Here is an 8,570-nt window from a genome sequence, read left to right as displayed (position 1 = left end):
GACTCATTCTGAGTGTGTGAAATCTAGTTCACATTTTAAGGGACCAATCATAAAAGCAAACCCACTGCCACATAATGAGGAGAGAAACCTCAAGGATAGTGGGTATGAATTTTCCGTCCAGACCTACATATACTCATGTATTTCTTTGTTTTTTCTGTAACTAAACTCTATTACTAATTCAACTTCCCATTTCTATATAAAAGCAGGAAACTTAGTCACTTTTCTGCAAACTCAGTACAATTTGTGATTATTGAGGTATTTGAGGGTTTCAGTAACTCAATTAAAGGATTTGCTTCTCCTTCTCCATGATGTCTCATCTAATATCTGAAGATGGGGGATCAGACGAAAGGGCTAGGGGCCAGGGGACAGAAAGGAATTTATGGCTGGCATGGTACTGTCAGAGTACCTAATCCTGAGTCATCTTTTTGGGGGCTTGGCCTTCATCTCTAGAGCATCTGAGGCTAATGTATGCTGTCCCACATGAGAGGGAGACATGTCAAGAAAGAGTACAAACTTTTGGCTAGAGTGACTAATTGAATTGTAATTCCACTTAGTGTATTGAGAAATCTAAGAGAGAAACTGAGTTGGAAGGGATCAGTGTTTCTCTTTTGGAAATAAGTTTGAATTCTCTATTATATGTTCAAGGCAGATATCAGATAGACTTTCGAATATAGAAGTCTAGAGTTCATAAGAGAGGTTGACAGTTAAGATACACATTTAGTAGCAACCAGAAGCATATAATTGATTTTTAAAGATATAATACTGAATTGGATCTTCTATTGTGGGGCAAAATGCCAAAATAATTTTCTCATAAGCCTGACTTGTTCTTGAAGTAATAACTTGTCCTTGAAACCATATGTGCTTGCTCTATTAGTCTGGCTATAAATCACTGCTTACATTTTTGGCTTTTGTAAGCTCGCTTATCTGCATAGCCCACATATGCTAGCCTAGTGAATGCTGAGAAAAGAGGGAAAAAAATGTAAAAGTCCCAGAAGAGTACACTTATAAAAACCTTGTAAGACCTGACCTGAGGGTCCAGATTTTCAGGCATTAGTCTGTCTGGGCCCACCAGCATAATAAACTCCTGACTCTCCAACCCTTGACTGTTTGATGCTTCCTTGCCAAGTCTGTTTCGACAACATTTTCTGGTGCATTGGCCAGGAACCCCCTTGAGCCACCAGTCCAGGAGAAGCTGCCTGGTGGATCAGTGATGCTGCAGAAGACTAAGGAGGCACCATCCAGATGTTTTGTCAGTACCTCGGAGAACTGGACCTCACCGATCCTAGGGGGCTGCCTGTCTGACCAGACTCCCAGGAGGGAAGGACCAGCCAGACCCTCACCACCTGCAAGACAGGTAGGATTCCCCTCCATCAGTTCAGTCAGTCCCTCCTCTGAGTAGAAGGGGAGCTTGATCACCTCCCAAAAGGGCCTCCTTGAGAGCCCGATTGGTCCCTGAGCATCTGTGCCACACCATCTGGTTGGGGCCCTGTGGTGGGGCCCCTCTGTGCCAGGCCTTCTGCTAAGGTCTATCTTGTTAGGGTCCTATGGTGGGGGCCTTCTGCGCAACTCAAGTCAGGGTCTGGGGGAGGGAAATGTTTAACTTCTGTGTGAGAGTGTGAATGAATGTGTGATATTTGTGCCACCAGGTGATAAATGCAGTGTCCAAATGGGTTCTAACCTGCAGTTCTGTGGTCATGTTGTAAGGCATAATGGTGATTCCAGTCCCTGGTGGACCAGACCAGGCCTGGGGTTTATACAGGTACACCTTAGCCAAGACAGACCTTAAGTCTCAAGGGACATGGCTAGGTGGATGCTAGTGTGGTCTTCCTTATCTTCTGGGTGGAGGGGGGCTCCCCACCCTTGTCTGTCTTGTGACTCTGATGCAGGGAGGGATCTGGGAGGGGTCCCACACATAGTGGAAGGAGCTCTTCTTCATGCCTGAATGCCCCTGATGCCCCCAAAAGAGAGGTGGGAGTTTCTTCTTCTTGGACCAGGGTGACATTGAAGGTTGAATCCATCTCCTAAGCCCTGACAGGACCAGTCCATGTCAGGCCGACTGCTCTGCCTTCAGAGATTGGGGGAACACTTCTTTGAAGTGGTCACCAAAACATTTTGACCTGGCTCCCCGGACCATGACTGTGAAGAACTGATAGATGAGATATACTACAGCAGACCCAATTTGATGGACTTGCCCTTGACTGACCCAGATATGGAACTGTTCACAGATGAGAGCAGTTACATTGAGAAAGGACAGTGAAGAGCTAGATATGCAGTAACTACTCATAAAGAGATTATAGAGTCAAAATCCTTGCCCCAGGGTTGGTCAGCACAGTGGGCAGAGCTATGGGCACTTATTCAGGCACTTGGGCTCTCAAAAGGACAGCGGGTCAGCATTTACACTGACCTAAATATGCCTTTGCAAACTTGTATGTCCATGGGGCCTTATACAAAGAGAGGGGCCTCCTAACACCAGGAGGAAAAACAATCAAAAACAAGGAAGAAATTCTTCAGCTCCTCGAGGCAGTTTGGGAGCCCACCCGAGTGGCCATTATACACTGCAAAGGTCATCAAAATGGCACTGACAGTGAAGGAAATTGGCTAGCTGACCAGATGGCCAAGAGAGCACCCGCGTATACGGAGCCTGCTAAAAGCCTAAAGAAAACTGCCAAAATCCTGCTGGTGCCAGAGACAGCACAGCAGATAACATACACAAAAGAAGAGGCTCAATGAGCAGAGAAAGAAGGTGGAATTGAAGACCTGTGAAGGATGGTTGAAGCTCCCAGACCACAGACTGATGGTTACTCAATGACTAGCCCATTGACTAGTCCTGGAATACTGGGGGAAAATGGCTCTGGAAACCACGCTGAGTTGCTACTACTTCATCCCAAAATTGGCCCCTCTTTGCACCCAGGTCAGCTTACGATGCCCAACCTGCATCCAAAACAATTCCAAACAAGGACCCTGGCTGGCCCCCAGAGTCCAGCCAGTCAGAACATTGCCTTTTGAGGACCTGGTAGTGGACTTTACTGAAGTAAAGTCCTGCAGAGGCTATAAGTACTTGGTCGTGATAATATGTACCTCCACTGGATGGACTGAGGCATTGCCTACATGGTCTGAACAAGCCCAAGAGGTCACAAAGGGCCTTTTAAGGGAAGACCCAAGATATGGGTTCCCTCTGACTATAGGGTCAGACAACAGGCCAGCATTTGTTACAGAGGTCATTCAAGGACTGGCCAAAATGCTGGGAATGAAATGGAAGCTCCATACAGCACACAGGCCACAGAGTTTACAGAAAGTAGAGCGCATGAACTGGACCCTAAAGACCACATTAGCTAAGATCTGCCAGGAGGTGGGGTTTCCCTGGATAGATATGCTTCCCTTAGCTTTGCTAGGGGTCCAGTGTATGATGCGGCCTACCGGATATTCCTCTTTTGAGATTATGTATGGAAAACCACCCCTGCTTATAGTTAGAATGCAGGGGGACCCTCACCAGCTGGGGGAGGTAGATATGTCACAGTACTTGCAGTCACTGGCCAGGACTTTTAAGCCAATAACCAAGACAATTTTAGAACTAGCTCCCATCCCTTTAGGAATTTGGGCTCATCAGTTTCAGCCCAGTAACACCGTGTGGGTAAAAGATTGGAAAAGGGCTCCTTTAAAGCTAACCTGGAAGGGGTCATGCATAATTGTACTAATCACCCCTACTGCATGTTAAAGATTGCAGGTTTGCTTCCCTGGGTCCACCATACGTGGGTGAAACAGGCAGCCTCCCTAGATGATGCCACCTTGTGGTCTGAGAAGGCTGATCCTTCTGATACACCCAAGGTTTGGCTCCAAAGACACTCCAAAACCCATCACAGCTCTGCTCTGGTCACACTAGAAGCTGACCAGTACACGCACAGCTGAAGCCTGAGGATTTTGTCATCGTGGGACACAGCAAGTATACTGATAAACTTTTATGAAATGATAAGCATATGCCACCACTTGCTTTTAGTTTTTGTTATATTGCTTGCCTTGCTATTTGCCATAGGACTGACAGCAATTGCCCCACAAGATTGTAATAGAATAGAAAAGCTATTACTAGCATTCCTCTCACACAGGCTCTACTGAATTGAAGTTGAAGGGAGAGCCCTCACCTGATCCACCACATGACTTTTTTGATCTCTTAGCCATGGGTGTATTTCCAGACAACTGTGTACCTGTGTGTAAATGCCAGGGCCTCAACTCTGGGGCCCTTAAACAAAAGGGAGTAATAGGGAAAAAACAACTCTGCCTCCTATCAAATATGACTAAGGTTCATGGTACCCATGGGCCTGATGGAGTTTATTTCTGCTCTGAAAACCCCAACCCATGTACAAGCCTCCCAACTGGTAAGAGGTCCTGTATATGTATAGACCCTCAAGGCAGGACCCAAGAGGTCCTGATTGAGCCCACCATCTCAACCACTCAGGTCCCCATGACCACCCCAACTGGCCATCGAGAGATAGGATTTCTCACCCAACTCAGGGCTTCCTTCAAAGAGACCCTAGATTTATCCACTGTCAGTGAGAACCTGTTTATATTACTGGCAGAAAACATAGCTAAAACCCTGAACATATCACACTGTTGGATATGTGGGGGAGTCCTCACGAGTGAAACTTGGCCATGGAAAGGGTCAAGTCTAGAGGTTCCCAAAATTCTTCTATGGAATAAAACTGTTACCCCATGGGCACCTTCCCCCCCACCTCAGTTGGACCTTATCTTCAGAAGTTGTAGGACGAAACTGCCTGAGCAGGATGTGCCAGAACCCTCATTTATATGCTAAACCACATCATAAGATTACAAGCAGTGTTAGAACTAATCACCAATAGAACTGCCAGAGCACTGGAACTCCTGGCTAAACAACAATCCCAAATGAGAGCAGATATTTATCAAAATAGACTGGCATTAGATTACCTCCTAGTGAAGGAAGGAGGAATTTGTGGAAAATTCAGTTCTTCAAACTGCTGCCTTCAAATAGATGATAAGCATAAAGCAGTTACTGACATAGCCCCACACATAAGAAAATTAGCTCACATTCCCATACAAAAATGTTTGAAAATAAATCTCAAGGGGGGTTTTGGTAACTGGTTTGATATGCTTGGAGGATTAAAACAATAATAGGAGTAGTTCTATTCATTTTAGGGATCTGCCTGATCATACCCTGCCTACTCCCTTTTTAATGCATAGCATTCATGCCACCATAGAAACTTTGGTCAAAAGAAAAACAGACAGTTGTCTGCTAGCCTTAACTGACTATGCTTCCCTCAAACCACTCTTAAATCCCAAAAGTGATATTGAATAAAGTGATGCTCACTCAAAAGTTTAAAGAGAGCATCAAAGGGGGGAAATGTTGGGAAAAATGCCAAAATAATTTTCTCATAAGCCCGCTTTGTTCTTGAAGTAATATCTTGTCCTTGAAACCATATTTGCTTGCTCTGCTAGTCTGGCTATTAATCACTGCTTGTATTTTTGGCTTCTATAAGCTCACTTCTTTGCACAGCCCACATATGCTAGCCTAGTGAATGCTGAGAAAAGAGGGGGAGGGGGGAGGAAAAAGCCCTGGAAGAGTCCACTTGTAAAATCTTTGTGAGACTTGAGCTGAGGGTCCAGATTTTGGGGCATTAGCCTGTCTGTTTCTGCCAGAGTAATAAACTCCTGACTCTCCAACCCTCTGGGTGTTCAACTCTTCCTTGCTGAGTCTGTTTCTACAACACTATCTCTTAGGTTCCTAGGAGTGAATATCAACAGTGCAGAAAAGTGATTCAAAGCCTGAGCCTCAGGAACTCACCAGCATCAATAAATCAGTAGGGGTAGAAAAATCCAGAGAAGGAAGCTGAGAAAAAGAGGCCAATGAGGTGGAAGGAAAACAAGGATAGTGGCATATATCAGAAGCCAAAGGAAGAAGTGCATCAAGAAATAATCAATGGTTGACTGTCAAATGCTGATAAGAACTTGGGAAGATGAAGATAGGAGTTGATCTTCAGATTGGTAACATAGAGGTCACTGATGCCTTGATAAGAATGATTTCCACAGACTGGAGGAGAGTGGGTTTAAGAGAAATTAAGAGAAAAATTGGACTCAGTGAGTATAGACAAGTCTTTAAAGAGGTTTATCATAAAGGAAGACCCAGGAATTGGGGCAGTGGTTGGAAGGTTATGTAGAGTCACAGGAATTTTTTTTAAGATGAATGATATAATAGCATGTTACTATGCTAATGAGAATCATGCAACAAATAGGGGTGATTGTAGGAACATAGCACTTATGTGAGCAAGAGAACACACGACCTAGAATATAAGTAGAAGTTTGAGTTAGATGCAAGTACCATGTGGATTATATTGCTATGAATACCTGTATATTGGTGAACACAGTGATGGAAAAAGGAAGTCCTTTTTTATTTTGTGAGAACATGTTCCTATTTTATTTACATTTTAAGACTAACTTTAATCTCAAAATCACATATCCACACACCTATTTCTTTTTTGTTGACTTCACTTAAATGCATGATTTGTTGAAGACTATGAACAAGTATTTACCATGTCCATTACACATAACACACAAGAACAGCTTTTAACAGAAATTCAGCAACCCCCTCAACATTTCCTTTAATTAAGTACAGGTGTCAAAACAATCCTGAACATATTTTTGAAACTGCTAGTAGTCAGCACCCATGGCCCTTCAAAAGTCAATACCATTTGCAACAATATTCATCGTACCTACTACATTAAATAATTTCAACTGCAGCTCTTTCATGATGCAAGATGGATAAAGCCCATCATTTCTGTTTTTCCTTCTTGAGATTTTTAATTTTCAGAAACACACATGCTTCCACTGCCATCTGATACTTCTCACCACACTATCATCCTGCAAACCTGGATTCTATTTTGAGTACTCCAGGTTTATGATTAAATGACAGTGCCTGCCTTAAGAAGAAAAAAAAAATGTGCTGTATTTTTCCTCCTGCTACCTGAAAACATAATGAGTAAACATACATTAAATATATTCTTACAAATGTCTGGGTCAGGTTTACCAGCTGGAATTCTTTCACTTAATGGGTGGGTATTTTGTAATGTGATATTTAATAAAGACGTTAACATGAGTAGAAAATTGTTGATTTAAGACAAGTTTGAGATCCACTAAAATCACTGAATGCTTGTCCTTCTGGTGGCTGTGGAAGCTTTATATTCCCTCCGGGTGTTATTAGACGTCTTAGATCTGGAAGTACAACTTTAATGCTGTATGAATCTTCCCATTTTGCCAACATTGGTATGCTCCATGCATCCACCATCCCACTGGTATTATTTATTCCACTCACATTAATTTTTGTTACAAATCAAACTAAAGGAGGAGCTTCTGGGTATTTAGATCCACATTCAACTGTCAGGATATATGTTCCACTTTCATAATTTGCCCTTGGTGGTGTTGCTTTGCCTCCCATGGATTTGTCACCCCTTTTCCCCTGGGTGACAGAGCCACCAAAGATTACTCAAAGCCCATCTCTTCTGAGCAGTGAGAAGCCCTGAAAAGGGGTTAATCTCCTGGAACCCTCAAGATAGAGGCATTCCTTCCATCTGGGAAATTAACCACAAATTGAGGTTCACTTCCTGCATTTATTCTCCAGATCAGGAAGTTACAGGAAGAGAACATAGGTGGGGTTTTTGCTAAGTATATTTTAACAAGTTTAACAATAAGCATTCCATAATGCAATTTTCAAGAAGTTAAGTTGATCCACCAACAAAAGCTTGATCTTAGCAAACATTCTCTTCTTACAGCAATTTCCCAGTATCTTTACATATCAATCAGTAACCTGTCTGTCTTTGAGCCAGCAACCTTGCTGTGTTACAATTCTTTATCTTACAACAGAGACTATAGCCTGGGGAAAATTTCCTGTTTTACAAGGTCAATATTTGAAACTGCAAGGCTTTGGAAAACCAGACCCTGTGAAGTACATTTGCTTTATGCATACTCCACATGGTGGCCCAATAATAATGCCTGTTCACCTTATAAGTGCTATATCTTCATTATCTTCAAGGCCCCAGCTAATCATACAATTGCCTACTCCTTTTTGTCCTTCTTCAAGTTCTTCCAACAAGGGAAAATTATGAGGAACTTTAACTCCTTTGAAGACCACCATCTTCTCCTGCTGGAAATCCTCTTTTTGATTACTTCTATTTTCTCATTGAAATTAGAAGCAACTTCATAAATAGAATGAAGAAGGGAAAGTGAGGAGAGGGAATGTATGAAATAGATACAGAGAGAGAAGGAAGAAATTTGTTCAGGAAATGTACTGGGAGGTATAGAAAGTGTTGAGGTCCCATTTTAGAATCATGGTTTATAAATAGAAAATAATTTATAATATGTTTTGTAATATAATTGTTTTATATTGTACTGAGATATAATATCAATATAAGATAACCATATAAAAATAATCAAATTAGGTATGTATTTCTTAGTTTTTCAAGTACAGTTCAGAGTAGGAAGAAAGATGGATTTTTACCAGGTTTGGGTTTCACAAGCTGAGACCAATAGAGACACAGAAGGTCAAGTGACTT

At 42.5% G+C, this 8,570-nt stretch overlaps 1 pseudogene; it reads right to left on the bottom strand.

Annotated features, from left to right (window-relative positions):
* Positions 1 to 7,108: 7,108 nt before the first annotated feature.
* LOC134379145 (ubiquitin-conjugating enzyme E2 variant 2-like) lies at positions 7,109 to 8,152 on the bottom strand (annotated as a pseudogene).
* Positions 8,153 to 8,570: the final 418 nt, after the last annotated feature.

The sequence above is a fragment of the Cynocephalus volans genome, chromosome 5 (assembly GCF_027409185.1).
Source record: "Cynocephalus volans isolate mCynVol1 chromosome 5, mCynVol1.pri, whole genome shotgun sequence".
Taxonomy (NCBI): Eukaryota; Metazoa; Chordata; class Mammalia; order Dermoptera; family Cynocephalidae; genus Cynocephalus; species Cynocephalus volans.
Note: the sequence above shows the minus strand (reverse complement) of the source record. Positions and strands in the feature narration are given on the sequence as shown.